Below are 20,653 nucleotides of genomic sequence, written 5' to 3'. Positions count from 1 at the left end.
ACCCCTCCTTCATCTGACAACCATCCATTTGTTCTTGGTACCTATGACTCTGTTTCTGTTTTATTTGTTCATTTGTTTTTTAGACTCCACATACAGTGAAGTTACATGGTATTTGTCTTTCTCTGTCTGACTTATTTTACTTAGAATAATACCTTCTTGGTCCATCCATGTTGCAAACTGATTTTAATTTAAGTCTGTGTAATACAGAATATAAATTTAGAAAATGAACTTTGGTGAAAGAGTTAAAGATAGGTAATAAAGCAGGTACTCATTAAAGGTACCATGCAACATGATACATAAATATCAAGTCATATGAATAATTTAACAAAATTACTCTATAGATAGCTTTTCCCATGGCACTTTAGTCCTATGGTAATAATAATTAACATTTACTAAGCATTTACTATGTACTAGGCATAATGCTAAGCACTCAGTGTATATTATCACATTTAAACTATGGGGGAAATAATAAAATAACCACATGTGAAAATGGAAACAAAGGGAGACTAAGTAGTTAGTTGGGTTTCTAGAAGCAAGTTTTAAATGTAGATATATCTGCCTCCAAAGGCCTACTTCTTAATCACTTAGAAAATCTCAATTAGTCTACAGCCATGCCACCCTGAACATGCCCAATCTCGTCTGATCTCGGAAGCTAAGCAGGGTCGGGCCTGGTTAGTACTTGGATGGTAGACCACCAAGAAATACCGGGTGCTGTAGGCGTAAAAAAAAATCTCAGTTATATCAGTCATCATATAGTGTATTGTGATGGTTTATTTGAAGATTTGGCCTCCACGAAGAATCAACCTTCAAAGACTTTATGGACTCTCCTATTCACCTCTGTCTCCTCTTTGCCCAACATAGAGTAGGAATATAATATTAAAATAAATCAATTAGCTAGTCTACTTCTAACACAAGACCGAGGCAAATAATCACTCCTGCTAAGTTTAGGCTATTGGGTGAATTTTGCAAGGTGATGAATTAGCAGAGAAAAAAAAATCAGGATCCAGGAAACTAAACTTCATTTTAGGTATAAAACTTGAACTGCAGTCAGTCTCCAAATAAGAGACTGTTAAGTTCTTTAGCTTTTCAACAGATTGATTTATGACAACTCTGTACCACTCAGAGGAAAGGGAAAAACTGAGCATCTCTGAAAATCTCTCATGAAAATTATCTGTAAATAACGAGAAAGATGTTGAAATATTAACGCCTCCTCCACGAGCACATCAAAATGCTCCCTCATCCACCTTCCATCTGCTTGCCCACTTCTTCCAACATGAGCACAGCTTCATTCTGTTTTCAGCTTATTTGATGTCTAAAAAGATTAAGCCAAAAATTGTTTCAGCATGCTGGAAAGTATAATCCTCACATTTCAGACACATTTGGACACCCTAATTTAAAATATGGTGGAAAAATAGCATATTTGTGGGCTGTTTCGTGCCATATTTTAAATGTATCCTTAACTGAATTCATTTCTCTATCAAAATCATCGGCATGAACTTAACTTCTCAGTAGAAGTAACAATAGCAACAACAATAATAGCAGCTAACACCAACATAACATTGTTCTAAACACTTTACGAAGTCATTCCTTTAATAATCCTATAATGTGACTATTATTAGCTCCATTTTACAGAGTAGAAAACTGAGGCCCAGAGGCATTTTGTGACTTTTTCCAGGTCACAGGACGGATGGTAGTACAGCCAATGCTTGAAACCAGGGCTCTGGCTCCAGATTCTATATTCTTACCCATTACTCCAAACTGCCCAGGGGGCTTTATCCACTACCTAGCTTTAATCTTTTCTAATATCTGTGGTCATTGTCATACTGCAGCAGGAAAAAAGCTAGAGGGTGAGCACAGTGGGTTGAACAGTGGCCTCAAAAAGATAAGCCCTAAATCCAATGACAAATGTCCTCATATGAGAAAGGCAGAGGGAGACACAGAGAAGAAGGTAATGTGAAGACAGAGGCAGACTGGAGTGATGTACTTATAAGCCAAAAAATGCAAAGGTTGCTGGCTACCAGCCACCAGAAGCTAGGAGCAAGGCAAGGAATGTATTCCCCCTCATAGCCTCCAGAAGGAACCAACCCTACAGATACCTTGATTTCAGATTTCTGGCTTCCATATTGTGAGAGAATAAATTTCTGTTGTTTTAAGCCACCAAGTTAGTGATAATTTATTATGCCAGCCCCAGGAAGCTAATATGGTGAGTCATGGGCCCAAAAACCTTGAACTGAAATCACATCCTCACTTTACAGATCAGGAAACTAAAGCTCAAAGTGAAGAATTCATCGGTGAGCTGTCAACTGCACAGTGGGTTGTGACATAGCCAAGCCAGACTCTAGACTACATCCTGCTCTCCCAATTCCTGGGCCGGCCCTTTGTTCAGTATCTCTTACCCACCTCTTTAAGAGACAGAATCATACCCATACTTTAGAACCTGACCACCTAGGTAGTCACTAGGTGACCTGGTTCTACCTTTTGCTAGCTGTGAATTTCCATTTTCTCATCTGTAAAATAGGAACAGAAATGACACCTATCTTACAGTGTTATCTTGAGAAGCAAATGAATCAATATATAAGCCTGATATGTAGTAAGTTCTCAATAAATATTAGTGATTACAATTATTTTATTCCAGTATCTATTTAGCTATTAATAAAGGGTTATTTATAAAATCAAGAATATTACAGTACCTAGGAAAAAAAACTGATAGACACATTAGAGGCATTTATCTCTGTGTGGAAATTTGTGACAAATCTTATTCCCCAATTTCTTATGAGGGGGTTGGATGGAGACAGGTAATATCCATCATCCTCAATCTGTACCTCTCTGACAGTTTTTAATGGTCTTTCCTCCAAAAATGAGGGCCTAATATGATTGACCAGTGACCAGAACATTGACTGGTAAGTGTCGTGCTAATGGAACACAAAAGAAACACAGCCATGCCCCATGTCCTCTCTTCCACTTGTACAGCCCCAAAAGGGCAAGCTGGCCCTGAGCCTCCCATATTTTCCCTGCTCTCCCATGATGACCACTCCTGGAAACACTGCTTTCTCAAGTAGCTCGGACGTCCTACCAGCTTTCCAGCCCTGGGACCAGTAAGGCAGATAAGGCCTTTCCCTGCCTTACTGAACAAGGCCTTGCGCACCCTCCTTTACCCTTTCACTTCTGGGTATCTGGGTGGTAAGCACAACAGAGCCTCCTCCTCTTGCTATGTTGGGGTCTGGTGGGGAGGGAAGAGCAAGCTCCCTAATAAAAAAAATCCCTGAATAGAGGGATACTGAGCCCATCCTCAGAGATTAATAAGGCCATACTGTTTCCCTTTAGACTGCTGATCTTTAGGTATATATTCCCCTTGGTCAGAGCCTGAAGAGAGGCAAAAAGAGCAGTAGCATTCAGACACCAAAACCTCACTCAAATTGCTAACAAATTCATATTACTTTCTGATGGTAAATGTGTACTATAAGCTATGTTTTTTCAAAGAATAATGCTCATTATAAAGTGTCCTCTGATGTACTGAACTTCCTATTAGTCATCTGAATGATAATGCAGACTTGAAGAATACCAGGAAAATGAAACACTTGGGGAAATTAAAGCCATTTCTCTCCAAATCAAATAAACATCAGTCTGTGGCAATAGTTATCCTGCTCTAATTATAGCACTGGATCTACACACAAACATGTGCACACATGCACACACATGCACATCATACATACCTTGCCCTTTGTCATAACTATCCCCATATAAAATTCAAGCCAGCTGCTAGAATTAAGCTAAGTATTATTGGAATTAACAGTGTCCTTAGGAAATGTAGGCCTGAGATGCTGAATATATTATAAACAGAATTTCTGTGTTTGCCTGAACTTCTTCCAGGAAGTTCAAGAACCATGAGCAGCTGTAAAAATCCAAGTCATCAGAAAATCAAACAAAGGCAGCACCTCTCCTGCAAAGCAAATTCCCTAAAAGGACCTTAGCATCTGCCTTCTTAGCATAAGAGCCCAGCACCTTAATCTATGGTGAATTTTTAATAGTCCTTTCTTCCCTTTTGTTCTAGTCATTTGGGAAACATGATCCATTTTACTCCAGGCCAGGCACCAGACTTCCACCATCATCCATAATCATGTCGATTGTTTTTGACTTTCAAGAATTAACCAATGCCTGATATACTTTACTCATTTCTTTTTCCCTATATATCCAAAAGGAGGTTGTTTCCCATTTCCAAAAATTGAGGTCAAGATAATTATTAAGATAACACCACCACCCTCTCCCACAGGTAGTCAGGATTTTAACCCAAGACTCTAGGGCCAATAGATCTCATATTTTTCTAACATCTGGAATTTGAAAATGTTCACCTTCATTTCACCTTCAAACTAAGAAAGCACATCTATCAACCAAGGAGTGGACTAGAGCAACCAGAGAGACAATATCCTACCTAAGGCAAAAAACAGCTGCTTAGCTCCAGCTTGCTGGATTCAGGGGCTAGCAGATATTTCTGGTGTTTAAGAAAATTCAGAAATCTAGGTTTTTACATGAAGTCTCTCAATTTTTCAATGTTGGCAACTAATTCCCAAGGTCACACCGCCAACTTGTGGCAGAGCAAAAATTAGATCTAGGCCTCCTGGCCTCATGAAGCCCAGAAGGCCTTGGCTTGTACATACTTATGCATTTCATTTGACAACTATTTACTAAACAACTGCTGTATTCAGGGATATAATTTTAATAAGTGGATGGATGAATGGATAGATGGATGGATGGATAGATGGATGGATGGATGGATGCATGGATGCATGGATGGATAGATGAACAGCCAGATATTAAGGAATTAAGGGGAAAAGCAAAACATAATTTACAAATTAACAAAATACCTTTTAAAAAAACTCAGTTACAACATTCACCATAACTATCATTTTCCTTTTTAAAGTAATTTTATTTGCAAATGACATTGAATAGGGAATAGATCACATAGTCTGAAAACTAAAAGTTAAGACAAACACAGAAATTCTAGTTGAGCCAGAACTGTAGAAAGAACTGTAGCTTTGTAATGCACAGGTAAAACCTCTTCCTGGATGACTTAAGAATCTTTTTCTCCCCCACTGTACTTTTGGGAGCATGGAGTATATTTCTGCAGTGTTTCTGTCAGAATAGTAATTAGTATAGCTAAGAAATGCCATCAACAGCAAAAGTAAAATTAGCCTTTACTTATAAAATTTCTCCTGGGATATGCTGGTGGCTCTTGCCTTTACCAATGTGCTTACTGTGTCATCCCATAACAAGCAAATCACTCCATCAGCAGCACTTGAATAAAACCACCATCACACCAAACTGGACTGCCAATTTGTCAACCTTTGCCTCCTTCAACCATACCTGTCTCATCCTAGCCCCGTGTCCCCATCAAATCACACTCACAAATGATACAGCAGCACTGACTCTTCTTTTTGCCATCAGGGCACTCTTAATTTCCTTGAAAATTTTTAGTAGCTTAGCACTGTGGCATATCTCAGTCAACATGAGCCTTTGAGACAACTTTATTCAGTACAGCAACCCAATGGGGAAAACCGAGGTCTAGGGAAAGGAAGTGATTTGGCCAACATCACATACTGTTTGGCATCAAAGTCAAGTCTAAGTTAATTCCTAGTCTGGGGCCTTCACTTTTTGTTAAACCAAGCAGTCACCTTAGATTAAAAGTTACTTCTTTTACTCCACACCCACTAAGATCTCTTCATCTGAACCTTTTCTGATCACCTCCTCTCTGGGTTCAAGGAAGAGAAATCTCACCCCATCTCCAAGGCTGATCTTATCTTCTCTCTCCTCTTTCAGCCTTTGTTCCACCAATAACCTCTCTCTCTAGCAGCCTGTGCCCTACAAGTTGAAAATATGGTCAATAGCAGGAGGAGAGTCCTCAAACTCCACATCTCCTCCAGTTACCACCCTTCCAAGCTAAGCTCCTTGCAGAAAGAGTATAAAAATCAACATTACCACTTCCAAACCACTGCAGCACAATATCCACTCTTACCATCTCCATGATGACATTCTGATAGAGGCCACAAGAAAGCCAGTTCCACCAAAACCATGTCCTTACACAGCATCCCCACCTGAATAAGTGAGGCTTTGCAACCAAACATAATGAAAGAACCAAACTCCTGATCTCCCCGCTTCCTGAATCTTCCCTAGTGGCTCAAGCTCAAATTCTTTGACTCCTTTTGTTTCCCGCACTAGAATGGAAGTTCCATATAGGCAGGAATTTTTGTCCATTACTATATCCTCAGCACTTATCCCAGTACGTGGTAGAAGTTCCATATTTGTTGAGTTAATCCATTTTAGCCATTCAGTCATTATCTTGTTTGACCCTCTTGGGGAGCAACAGTGACACCTCCAGGGGAAAGTGGGTAGACATATCTAAAGGCCAGTGGAGAGACTTGTGTTAGAGAACTTGATTTGGGAGACCATTCCTTTGGTATAAACTGTTAAAGTATCATTATAAGAGTTTTAGCTAGACAAAGATGAGGCAGCAGATGGATTCACTAGACAGAGATGAGCAAAACAGGCCAAAGTTTACAAAAATCAATTAATCAATCAAACATTTCCTCTGAGTTCTCAGGATTCTAGCTGGTTGAATTTATCTATTTAGACCTGGAACAATGTGATCTTCTTTGGGCAACTGGAAAGATTGCCTTTCCTGAGAGTTCAAACAATAGCATTTGCTGGAAGTAACTCTCACTTTTTTTTCTCTATTACTCCCTCCAGATATAAAAATTTGTATTACTCATGCCACAGAAAATATTTCAATGCAGTCTACTAGAAAATATAATCAATGTGTTCCTCTCTCTCTCTCTGTCTCTGGCATAATTAAGGTCTGGCTATGGCTCAAAGTTCTCCAGAGCAGCCGTCTGCAATCAACATGAACTGGCTTGGATTCAGCTAAAAGGGTCCATACCTCAGTCAAGAAAACTCTTCTTGCTGTAGGGAAAAAGAAAGCCTTATACACTGCTTATGAGAATGTAAATTGGTACATCCACTATGGAAAACAGTATGGAGGGTCATCAAAAAATTAAGAAGAGAATTACCATATGACCCAGCAATCCCTGTTCTGGGTAGCTACAAAAAAAAATTGAAAACATTTATTCTTAAAGGTGTATGTACCACTATGTTCAATGCAGCACTATTCACAGTGGCCAAGACATGAAAACAACCAAAGTGTCCTTTGATCAATGATTGGATAAAGAAGCTGTGGTACATATATACAATGGACTATCACTCAGCCATAAGAAAAGATGAAATATTGCCATTTATAACAACATGGATGGATCTTGAGAATATCATGCTAAGTGAAATAAGTGAAATGGAAAAAGTCAAGAACTATATGATTTCTCTCATATGTGGGGTATAAACTGAAAGCAACAAACAAACTAAATCTCGTAGACACAAACAGTGTAGTAGTTATAAGAGGGAAAGGGAGGAGGAGTGAGGTAGAAAATGGCAAAGTGGGTCAAACATACAATGATAGAAGATTTGAATTTGGGTGGTGAACACACAATGAAATATACAGATGATGTGCTATAGAATTGTACATTTTAAACCTACATAATTTTATTAACCAATATCACCTCAATAAACTTAATTTTTTTAAAAACTCTCCTAATTTAAAAAAAAAAAACTCCTAGGAAGCTCATCTAAATGTGGTTTCAAGAGTAGGATATTCTAATTCCACTGATTCTCTAAAGGAAAGATCACTGTTCTCAAGACTGTGATATGGCATCTCCTTGGCATATAACAACAATATTTGTGTATCCAACAATGACATTTTGGAGATGATATCTTTCTTCCTCCCTCCCTCCCTTCCACCTCTCTCAAACACATACACACATCGATAATAGAAAAGACATATCAAAGAATTAAACCAAGGGAAACCAAGGGAAACTAGTCTGCACATATCTGTTCTAAGCTCAAATGACCAAGAGCTTCTGTTAGATTCACCATCACCTTTCCCTTTTGACCATCAGCATGTTGACAGAGGAGCATTTAAACTCAAATTTCTGCTGTACCACGGCAGTCCCAGAGGAGTTCACAGACCCGGGAACACATAGGAAAAATCATAGAATCAAAATACAGTTTGTTCCAACATGGACCTCCATATAAGATTAAGCAATATACTAACTTCTCTCTTTTTATTGAAGCATAATTGGCATACAGTATTCTATTCATTTCATAGTGATTTGATATTCCTATACATTACAAAATTATTACCATAATAAGTCTAGTTACCATCTGTCATCATACAAAATTAGTACATTATTGGTTATATTTCCTATGCTGTACATTACATCCCATGACTTATGTATTTCATAACCAAAAGTCTGTACCTCTTTAACCGTTTCACCTATTTTGTCCACTTCACTGTCCTCTTCTCTCTCTGGTAATCACAAGTTTGTTTCCTTTATCTAAAAGTCTCTTTCCGTTTTGTTTTGTTTGTTTTATTTTTTAGATTTCACATATAAGTGAAATCATACAGTATTTATCTTCCTCTGACTTACTTCACTTACCATAATACCTTCTAGGTCCATCCATGTTGTCAAAAATGGCAAGGTTTCATTCTTTTTAAAAGCTTAGTAATATTCCATTGTGTACGTGGTATATACATGTATATATACATACATGCATATGTACCACATCTTCTTTATCCATTCATCTATTGATAGACACTTAGTTTGCTTCCATATCTTGGTTATTGTAAATAGTTCTGCAATGAACAAAGTGGTGCATCTATCTCTTCGAATTAGTGTTTTCATTTTCTTCAAATAGGTGGAATTTCTAGACCATATGCTAGTTCTATTTTTAATTTTCTGAAAAACCTCCATACTGTTTTCCACAGTGACTGTACCAATTTACATTCCCACCAACAGTGTATAAGGGTTCCTTTTATTCCATATTCTCACCAATACTTATCCCTTGTCTTTTTGATAATAGCCAATCTGCACATATCTTTATAGTGCAACTTCTCTTAATTCAGGGGGAGAAAATGACCTCCTTAAGCCGATTTCTCTTTCTCCTCTTTAAACATAAGTACAATACTTAGAGCACTAATTTTGCCCTGCCTTCTATGAAATAAATCTTTAGACATCTATTTTCTCTTGGTCATTCCCTCCATTGAGAACCTAGACTCCCTACTACCCACCCCTGCTCCCACTTTCCACACTTTTGAATATTAGTCTATCCTCAGGGACTATCTCCAATGCCACCTTCCCTAAATGAAGTCTCCCCTTATCTCTGCCTTCTTTGGGATCCTAAAGCATTTTAATTGTATCTTCTAATTGTTGGTACAACATTCTTCTTCTTTTTTATGGGTCTTTAATCTACAGGTTTTTATGGGTGCAGCATTTTCCCTGCTAAACTGGATTCTCATAGCAGAAACTGTGACCTACTTGTATTTCTAACTACAAAACTTCTAAACAGGGAGCCATGACTATTCGTCAGTCAAAATGCATTGGGCTATTAGTAACAAAACTCAAATTGGCTTATACAAACAGCAGGAAATCGACAGGTGGGGCAATCTTCAGGTAAGGCTCTGGTTCCATTTTTCTGACATTCTCCCAGCTCTCCACTCCCCCATGTGGTGCCTTTGTCCTTAAATCAGTTTCTCTCTTGGTTATTATCATCACCTATTATTCGGTTGTTTACATATGCTGGCATGATGCTAAATATTTTTATATGAACTCCCTCATTTAATCTAATTAAATGTAAATCCTATTAAATTTACCCCTCTTATAAGGCTAAATTTACCCTTAAAGCAGGTACTACTATTACATTTACCCTTACAGGTGAGGAAATAGGTTCAGAAAGATAAAGTTGCCCAAAGTCCTACAGCTGGAAATGGAACTTAGGCAATGTATCTCCAAAGCTAGTGCTCTTGACCACTATCTAAGGCAACTAAGCAAGAACCAAAAAGAAAGGCCCACTAATGCTGCATTGCCAGTCTCATCACAGAAACTTTGAACGGGCAGCATATCAGATGCAAAGAATAAAACTAGGGCTGCCAGAATTACAATATAAGCATCATGTAGAAATGTCACTACACATCCTACTGTAAGGGTAGGAAATACCTAATATATGTTAAGGAGGCATTCAAAACTGGCACCAAATTGAGATTTTCTCATTGAAATTCATCAGAAGTACTGATGAGATCTGGAAAGGCAATGACTTTCTCAACGAGTTATCTGATGCAGTCTATGCCTGCCCTAAGATCACCTTGTGTACAGAGGACTGGCTATTCCATATTACAGTCAACTTTGACTTTGAAGACCAACTTTAGAGTTCATCTACCTGGGCTCAGCCCCAGCTCTGCCACTTGCTGTTAGCTTAGACAAGTTGACTTCCCCTCTAGCCTTGCCCTGCTCACATATAAAATAGTAATACTACTAACAGTACCTACTTCACAGGGTCATCATGTGGATTATATGAGATACTACATACAAGCCCTTTTAGTGCAGTGTTTGAAAAATGATTATTTCATTTAGGGTATATGTAGGAAGTGCTTTATGAGAGATACAGATCATTTTCATTCTTATCAAGGGAACATATTGTAGTCAGGTGGGTGTGCTAAATGGGACATTGATACATAGACTCACATGCCTGCCTGAGAAAGGCAGGAATCCAGATCTTCCCCCAACTCCCCTTCCCCAACCCTTTCCAGAAGCACTACCCTGGCTGGGTGCTGGGAAGATGCTGTGCTCACTCTCCTGGATTCTGGTTAGGTTCCTACAGAACAGAAAGCTCACAACATGGACTATTCTCAGAAAGGTAAATAAATTGGGCAAGAAGCTTCCTTTCCTAGCTCAAACTTCATGCTCAAGTAAAGTTCCAAGGTAGAGTCAACTGCCCATCAAAAACTAGGTATATCACCGTTGCATTATTCGTATGCGACATAGGAAAAAGAAATGGGCCTCTAATGATTTTCACTAGACAATAAGAGGGTGCCTTACAATTCTTTAGAGCCTTCTTCAGCCTTCCGCATATAAATGAGAACATGGTAGGTACCTAATTAACTGTTATTAATAACTCCCCAAAATCTTGTTTTCCTTGGTCTCTCAAAAATACCTACAGCATAATTTAGTTTGCACTGTTAGATTTTGTTTGCAATTACAAAGATGTGAAACAGAAATAGAATTCTGAGGTGAACTGGAAATTTTGGCACCCCCAAGACAAACATAATAAACTAAAAGTCCCTAATAAAAATGTTTAAACATGTACTTTACTATGACACCCAACACTATAAACTCTTTTAAGGTTAACTTATTTGTGAGGATGGATAAAAATCTACCACCTATAGTATATTCTATGCGAATACATTTAGAGAATGTGGTACAGTCCATCTGCAAGTTTCCACCTTACCAATGTACACACCTTTTAACTATCACCAAAATCTTGGCACATGTCCCCTCCTTCTCAGCACGAATTGAATAGTAGTGAGCTGAAGACATGTCTCACATTATCAAAAGCTCATTCATTTCATTAACTACTAGAAACTACTGATTCCTAATACACATGCATTATTACTAAATGGCAATATCTAGACAGAGGTTTGACCTAAATATTTTTAGATGCCCTTAGAGTTTGGAGCAGGGATAAGGAAGTAAAATGTTCTGCATAATTCAGGTTATACACATTTTTCTAGGGAAAATTACAAAGTTTTCATTAGCTTCTGAAAGAGTGCATGTCTCCTCAAAATTAAAAACCACAGACAGAAGTTTTAAAATTTGATAAGGCAAATTTCATTTATTATTTGCTACATTTCTAAATTTGAGAAATTTCTAAATTTGATCATCATGTGCACTGTTCAATTTCCACTTCATCATATATTTATTTATTTCTACTGGTTTCAAGATTCCTTGGGAACTTTTATATGTTTTATATGAATATTTCATAAACATTCCTAGTTCTAAAATTACAGATCCTAACTAGCACTCAAATACCATCTATTTTGGAGATCCAAGTCTAAGATTGTTTGCACAAAGTGGACATTTAGAGTTTTATAGAGGATGCAATCTGACATTATATAAAGGAGCTATGTGGGTCCACTAAGATAAGACAGCATGAATTGATCCTTGTGTCAGTCAATACCACTTCTGGAATATCTCCAGTGGGCACAATCAGAGGTAGGAGTTGACAAGGTAGGTGTGAAGGTCAAGAGATTCCAGAAGGCTACTGAAGTTGCTGTTGAAATAGCTACGTATAGCCAGAGGTGAGAGTAGGTAACTTTCTTTGATTGATCTTGGTCTTCCTACTAACTCAAATAAGGCAAGTTCCAAATTATGTGTTGCACAAATTTATTTCCTAGCAATGGCTGTCCTTTTCGCCCAACCACCTCACCCGCAAGCTCCATTGTTATAGAATCTACCCATCATGACTCTTTTTCAGAGACTCTTTCTATAGCTCTGCTGAGGGGGTGCAGCTCTCATGACTCCTTTGGCCACAGCTAACTGGATGTGGAATAGACTCTGGATTCAGGCTGACTAATCATATTCTTGGTTCTCTGAATTTGAAACTGAAACAGAGCAACGCTAAGAGTCTCCAATGAGCACTTGAATAGAAAAGACACATATGCTTTCCTCGAGTTGACCACTTTTTTACAAGTGGCATATGGAAATGGATATCAAGATAGAAAATAAAGAGAGACTGACTCTATCATTGTTCTTGATCATTTTCCAAAAAAAACCTGATTAAAGCCCCACCACCGCCAAACACCTGGCTGCCCTACCTACCTTTAGGGTCTGGGAGGAATTCATATGTTCCCAGTAAATCCCTTTTTTTCCTTCAACGTGCTTGAATGGTTTTTTGCTACTTGCAACTACATTCTCTTTTAATTAAGAAGTGACGGAATTAATTAGTAAATAAACGAGCTGGATTCTCAAAGAGGATGAAGAAGAGATTTCACAGGGGTAAGATGTTGGGAGAGGAGGACATCAGGAATGCTGGGATCCAAGAAGGGAAGCTCTGATTTTGAGAGACAAAATTTGGGACAATCCAAAAGACCAACCCTGGACAGGTGTGACCATCCTGTGAGCTCAGAAACCACCTGAAGAAGAAGCTGAGAGGTGCCAGTTGAGGGACTCCCAGGCCAGGAGGCTACTTATGTACCTTGATGTTTCTGTAGATGGAGGCAAAGTCAGGAAGAATTCTAACTGAATTAATGAGACCATCCTCAATAGAGTCCAATAATCCATAATAAAGAGCTTTCACATCCCTGAAGTTCTGCTCTGTAGATCCAGTGAATTTGTCAAAGTTATATCACCTGAAAGGATCTGCTGGGCCTTTAATGAGCATCCTGAAAGATCATCTCTCCCACACCTCTCCCATACCAGTGGTTTTAATTTTCCAGCCAGTCCTAGAGTTGCTTTCTCTCACCCTTCTGGATAGGTTTCCAAAATAGAAGTGTTCATTTGGTATTCTCCTCTGCACATTTACTTGACAGAAATGCATTTGCTCCTTCCTGCTTGCCTTTTCTCCTCTATTGCTTCCAACTCTGCAATCCCTTCCTCATTCTTGCTTTCTATCCTTTCTGTATGCCTCTTAGACAGCATCTTGAAGATACTGTCAGGCAGCACTGCTACTTCCACTCTATATTAGGGCTTCCATTTCAGCACCAAGTTCCCTGGTTCTCAAGCAGATCTGTTGTTTTCCCTTTCAAGGCAGTAAAAAGAATATAATTTTCGAGCTAAGCATACCTAAGATTCAAATCCTGGCTCTACCTAATGGTGAAACCTCAGGCAGGCCACTTCATTTCTCCATGTCATGTTTCTCATCTATAAATGGGATGCCACATGTCTTGCAGGGCTGTTGAGCTCACGCATACATGGAAAGCAATTAGTAAATTCCTGGCACATAGTAGGGGCTCAAAAATGCTATTTCCCCTCCCTTTTAAGACCAATGTCAGACATGGACAAAAAAATCATAAAAAGTTAAAGTATAAAGAAATGATGGTTTTAAAAAACAGATTTCCTTAAAGGTCATTCATTTCCTTATAAGATTGATCTCTATTTACCAAATGTCTACTTCTAAAAGAATTCAAGGTATTTAAAAATTCATGGTTAATAGTCCAGGTCAAGATTAAAAAAAGAAAGACATCAATCACAACTAATTCTTTCCCTTACAATGATGAATCAGGTTTTACCTTCTATGTCATTATTTTTACATAAATATACACATTTTGATCATCACTTCACAAAGCGAAAGAGTTGAGTGCAGGTAAAGTATCAAGAAAAATGAAGATAAAGTAACATAACTTAGAATTAACTTAGAATTTCTCAACCCTGTACCTAGTGACAAGATAATGTGGAGGGGTGTCCTATTCACTGCAGGATGTTTAGCAGCATACCTGACTTCTACCCACTAGATGCCAGTAACATACTTCACTCAGTTGCAACCACCAAAAATGTCTCTGGACATTGCCAAATGTTCTTTGGGAGGCAAAATTGTCCCCAGAACCAAGCTGACTTAATCAATATATATAGACAAACCAGACAGTACAAACCCAGTCATGGATTCATAAGATAGGAAGTAGCTGCCTCAGTCTTTACTTCTTCTCTCCAGAATGTTCCTAATGAAAAACAAAATGGCTGTATACTACTTCCATGATATAATCAAATGCTGGCTTCTCAGAGAAACAGGAAAAAAAAAAATGGCACATGCCAGAATTCTGTTTGTCAGGCTGCCCTAGCTCTTGGTTCCATGCCCATATTCTGCCTAAAACCTACTTCCCTAACTTTTCAAAATGCTTTCCACAGCTTTTAGAACCTGACCTTTAGAGCAGCTTTATATGTGTGTGTGTGTGTGTGTGTGTGTGTGTGTGTGTGTGAAATAGATTTACAATTTTCTATATTCCTGCAATGCCAAACCACTTATTGAGTCCAAATGCCAACTGGGGGTGGTGGGAATTTGCACACAGATGTCAGGGGACTCCAAACAACAACACAAGCACGCCACCTGCAACTAATTATTGAAAAATGAAATTGCACTCTGGCCAGAAGAGGCTAGGTTCAGAACCTACCCCATCTGCTTTGGCCGATAAAAATCACTCTGTTACTTCTTCTCCTGTCAACACAGACTTGCTTCTTAAAATCCTTTGAGGATGTTGTCTATAAGGAATTTTCTCAGGCAGTGAATGTTTTGGGGGTGACCACTCCCTCTGCCCTCCCCTCCTGGGGCTTAGTTTCAACGTATCTTTGGCACAAGTGAGACTAAAATTTCATTGAAATATTCCAAAATGTTTTCTCTGGTTGTGTGCTGTGGCTATTCCACAGCCAAAATAAAGTGATCCAGAGAGAAAATGGAAGATGGAAGTCATTTAGTTCTCCCAAGGTCCAGCGTACAAGAATGTTTACTTTCCTCCCAATAGACAAGTCTTTCATAAGAAAACCTGGGAATAAAAATCTGTAAGGCTACTAATACAATGCACATGGCTGATCCTAGGGCTGACTGTAAGAGATTACTGAGGCAAAAACTAGCTGACATCTGTGACAAAGATGTATAGCTCACTTCAAATCATTCTCCTACATTCTAGCAAACAAAGAAATCAACTTTTGGCTCAGTGCCATCTCATATATCTTCAGAACCAAAGGAAGTTTTGCCTACCCATGAAAGGCATTAAAATTGTGGTTTCAGTCTAAGTAGGTCATTGCCTAAGTCTGGACCAAAGTTTTTCCACCTTTCTGGAAAGGTGGACAAAAGCTATGGTTCTCTGAAAAGCTGAGGAAGACTATTCAAAATGATGAAGATGGACTTTTTTTTGTTCTAAGAGCATTCTAAGTTATGTTGTGGTGTTAAACTAGTTCATATTATCCAGTTCTAAGTCCATGTACCTATGTAACACTGGGGAAAATAATACTGGGGAAGATACTCACATTTCAAATGAAAAAACAAATACACAGATGATATGTGATAGACTTCTTAATTTCGCAGGTCTTTTGATTATATATTTATATTTGATTATTTATATATATACATACATACATACATACATACATACATACATACATACATATATAGGCAAGATTTTCCTGACCCACGGACTTTAGGCTTGGCCTTAGGCAACAGAATGTTATTAGATGTGATGCAAACAGCGGCTTTAAATGTGTTTGTGTGGGTTGGCTGGATGCTGGATGTCTGCGGTACACCATAAGAAGATGAAGCCCTGAATGGCTGCTGTTTCTAGAAGGTGGAGACATGACGTGTGACATAACTGAACTCTACTTGCAGCCTAGAGCCTGGTGCCCAGTGTCCAGAACTACTTAACTAAACTGCATCCAACCTGCAGATATGTGAGAGAGAGATAAATGCTTGTCTTTTTGAGACAATAAGTTTTGGAATGGCTTGTTACACAGCATTACTGCAGCAATACCTGCCTAAAACATAGGTGCTCAGTTTAAAATAAAGTTCCATGATCAAGTAAGTTTGGGAAATTGCTGGATTAAGAAAATTTAATAAATATTTTTTTAACTGCAAGAGTTAGGGCATTTCACATGCTGACATGTTGTATTAGTTTGCTAGAGCTGCCATAATAAAGTACCACAAAGTAGGTGGCTTAAACAACAGAAATTTACTGTCTCAGTCCTAGAGGCTAGAAGCTAGAGATCAAGGTGTTGTGGGACTGTGAGAGAAGGCTCTGTTCGTCTCTCTTGGCTCATAAATGGCAATCTTCACCCTATCTCTTCACATATTTTTCCCTCTGTGTATGTCTATGTCTGTATCCAAATTTCCCCCTTTTAATAAGGACACCAGTCATACTGAATTAGGGCCCACCCTAATGACCTCATTTGAACTTGATTACCTCTGTAAAGACCCTATGTCTAAAGAAAGTCACATTCTGAGTTACTAGGGATTACGACTACAACATACATGTTTTACGGGGACATAATTCAACCCATAGCATGTGCGTTTGACTTTCTAGGATAGGAGTATCTAGCACATTGTGTCTCAAGTTTGTTTGACCAGAAAATCCCCTTTGGAAAATGTTATTTCCCCGGACACACTATGGAAATACTGGCTTTGAGGGATCCATGGATCTCAGACCTAGAGTAGTAGAAGGAATGGAGCCTGGGAAAAGGCACAGGGTCTACCCATGTACTGAACATATTTAAGTCCTACCTACACACATAAGGGGACCTGACACTCCAGGCCTGAGCCCTTGATTCTACAAAGGCTCAGTACTCAAGGTAACCTGTAGCTGCATTCAATTGTCAACAGACAACCCTTTCATGACACAGCTGCCTCAACACCTTCTCAACAGGAGATAGAATTAATTCTATCACCCACTTCCAGTTGGTACAGCTCTTCATATCTATACATTTACAACGAAATAAGTATTTTAGAAGAGCCGAATGACCCCTATTGAAATGACCCTGTATTTATACAAATAAAAGAAAAAAAATAATAAAGGAAACAAAAATGTGATCCATCTTAACCTTTTCAAATTACAGGCTCAAAATGAAAATCAATAAATCATATATTGAAACTAGCTCAAAACTCATCAAAAACCCATATTAATAGTGATTTATGTGGCACATATATACAATGGAATATTACTCAGCCATAAGAAGAGATGAAATACTGCCATTTGCGACAATATGGATGGACCTCGAGATAATCATGCTAAGCGAAAAAAGCCAGGCGGAAAAAGTAGAAAATCACATGATATCACTTATATGTGGAATATAAACCTAAAAGCAACAAGTGAACAGGACACAGACTCAGGGACATGGACAATGGACTAGTGGTTACCAGAGGGTAGGGAGTGGGGGGAGGAAGGGAGAGGTAGACGGAGTAAAGGGGATCAAATATATGGTAGCTGAAGGAAACTGGACTTTGGGTGGTAATCACACAATAGAATATATAGATGTTGAATTATAATATACACCTGAAAATTATATAACTGTACTAACCAACATTACCCCAATAAAGTTAATTAAAAATAAAAAAAGAAAGAAAGAAATTGATGGTAGAAAAAATATATATATACTGATTTAGAGTAGATTATTTCCTATTGTGTTAAGCCAGAAATAGAAATTATCACATAACCATTGCTTAAAAGCTATAGCATTCCCCAGACAGGTTTACTTACACTTCTTAGGTTACATTTCACAATGACCTTGTCCCACTTCTGGACACACAAAGATGGGTAAATATTAAATCTAGTACAATCTCCCAGTGTGTGATGCTATTTATATCCATCCAGATCCTTGGCTAGCCATGAGGAAAATGTTTAAAATTTGTTTTATATACACCTAATTTGGAAAAAAATAATCCATTAAAATATAAAGTCAATAATTACACATAATATCCAGGAATATGAAACATCAACAACTTATATGCACCAAGCTGCAAGATGTAAGTCTTTATGAACTTTCTGAAAATTTATTCTCTACTATGTTTTCTCTCTCTGATCTTCATCACACAGATAAATAGAATGGAGCTGTATAGAAAAGACAATCATATAATCTTTTAGATAAAACTGGGTCACTTTACATTCCTTTAGTTGCATTCTCCCATCCCCAACATCTATCCCAACCCCACACAGGCCATTAAAAATAGTAAAGGGGCTGCCTCAAGTGGCAGCCAGACATCTATTCTAAACCTTTCTTCCTCACCTCTCCCAAAATCAGTCTACTAGTGTGACACTGAGAGCAAGGACTATGCGTTTATGCCATTCCAAAGAATTAGCTGTCCATAATACTACAGCTCCCTCTTCTTCCATTCAAGAAAGTACATCATGAAACAAAAAGCACAAGTAATAACATAAAGATAATTCTGCATCAATGCACGCTGGTTTATACAAACAAGCTGACGCCAAATATCAGTACAACTCTTAAAAGCCACAAATACATTTATTTTTATTCATGCAGATCTATGTGGCTGAGAAGTAAGTGCTTGGAAAGAATCTAGGGGTGGGAAGGTGTTAGAGGTATAAAATCCATCCAGGAACCTGAGTATCAGCCCTTTCTTTACGCAGGAGAAATTTGGTCAGGGCCACCTACCCACTAGCTCCAATCTGCCAGTCTTGTACTTCCTATCATACAGGGATGGTATTCAAAATTCTCCCTTAAATCTGGAGATGGGTTTGGCTTCCACAGGCACAACCACTAGGACTTCAAAATCTGATGAGTGGGAGCCCTCTATAACACTGAACAAAAGAACTGATGAGTGGGAGCCCTCTATAACACTGAACATAGGGTAAAAAGTCTATGCTATGGAGCATTAAATTCGCAGAATTATGAATATCATAAACACAGCACTCTAGCTTTCTCATCTCTACTCTGTAATGGACCTGCTTCCCATTTCTATTCACATAGTACAATTCAAAGTGTTTTAGATCATCTGAATTTAGGTTCATGAAGTTCAATTATCGAAATATCCTTTGGAAGAACTACATTTGTAGATGCACTCTCTGGTTGTTGTGTATAAAAAACCATAATCGAGTGTCCCTTATCTCTTTTACATTCTTTTCTTCCATATAGAAAAAGTTTCCATGATTTTTCCTCTAAAGGAAAATTATAATGTTATAGCAAATGGTAGAAACCCTAAACAGCACAAAAACTATTTCTAGAAAAAAAGACATAAATTCCCAATTAAGAAAAATACTAAATAAACTAAATCACATTCTTAATCATTCTATCAAAACTACAAAACTACTGTCTATGGCCATGCTACCCTGAACAAGCCCGAGCCCATCTGATCTCAGAAGCTAAGCAAGGTCGGGCCGATTACTACTTGGATAGGAGACCACCTAGGAAGACCAGGTGCTGTAGGCGCAAAAGATAAAAAAATAAGGGATTGTAAATTGACAAGGTCCTTGCAATCTGTGAGGTCAACCAAGGGTTGCCTCGCCTAAAAAATAAAAATAAAAACTACAAAACTACAAATGCCTCTCAACTTACAATGGATTTATATCCCAATAAACCTAACATAAGTTGAAATATCATAAGTTGAAAATGCATGTAATACACCTAACCTACCAAACATCATAGATTAGCCTAGCCTACCTTAAACATGTCAGAACACTATTACATTAGCCTACAGTTGGAGATAATCATCTAACACAATGAATACAGTGTAGATTATCATTTATTTGTGATCTCATGCATGACTGGGATCAATGCCAAGCATCATGAGAGAGTATCATACCAGCACTGTAAGCCCAAGGAAAGATCAAAATTCATAGTACAGCTTCTACTGAATGTATATCACTTTTACAGCATCGTAATGTCAAAAAACTGTAAGTCAAACCACCTTAAGTCAGGGACCATCTATAGTCATTTTTTTCACATCTAGCTTATACTAAGTATGATCTTCCTATTATGCTAAGATTCTATTCACAGCTCAGTGATCCTATAAGAAGGTAGGGAACATAAAATTAAGGTCTTAGATGTTGGCATGGAATAGACCAAAGCTTTAAATTCCAGCTCTGTCAGTGACCAGCTGTATAAACTTGGGCAAGCTGCTTACTTTCTCTGCATTTATTTTTCATCTGTAAAATGAGACAAAGTCTAGCACTTACCTCAGATGATTGATACAATACTAAATAAGATAATGTACACAAAGCTCTAAGCACAATCAATGCCTAACACTTAGTAAGCTCCCAACAGATGCCTATTGGTAGCAACAGCAATAA

The 20,653-nt window shown here is 38.1% G+C and overlaps 1 protein-coding gene and 2 pseudogenes across 18 annotated transcripts in view; 2 read left to right on the top strand and 1 right to left on the bottom strand.

Moving 5' to 3' along the window:
• Positions 1–20,653, bottom strand: part of ERC2 (ELKS/RAB6-interacting/CAST family member 2) — a 907,956-nt gene that overhangs the window by 856,168 nt on the left and 31,135 nt on the right. The window lies entirely within an intron of this gene.
• On the top strand, positions 602–720 carry LOC120606351 (uncharacterized; annotated as a pseudogene).
• Positions 19,676–19,793, top strand: LOC120606376 (uncharacterized; annotated as a pseudogene).

Source organism: Pteropus medius, unplaced genomic scaffold (genome assembly GCF_902729225.1).
Source record: "Pteropus medius unplaced genomic scaffold, Ma_sr-lr_union100, whole genome shotgun sequence".
NCBI lineage: Eukaryota > Metazoa > Chordata > Mammalia > Chiroptera > Pteropodidae > Pteropus > Pteropus medius.
Note: the sequence above shows the minus strand (reverse complement) of the source record. Positions and strands in the feature narration are given on the sequence as shown.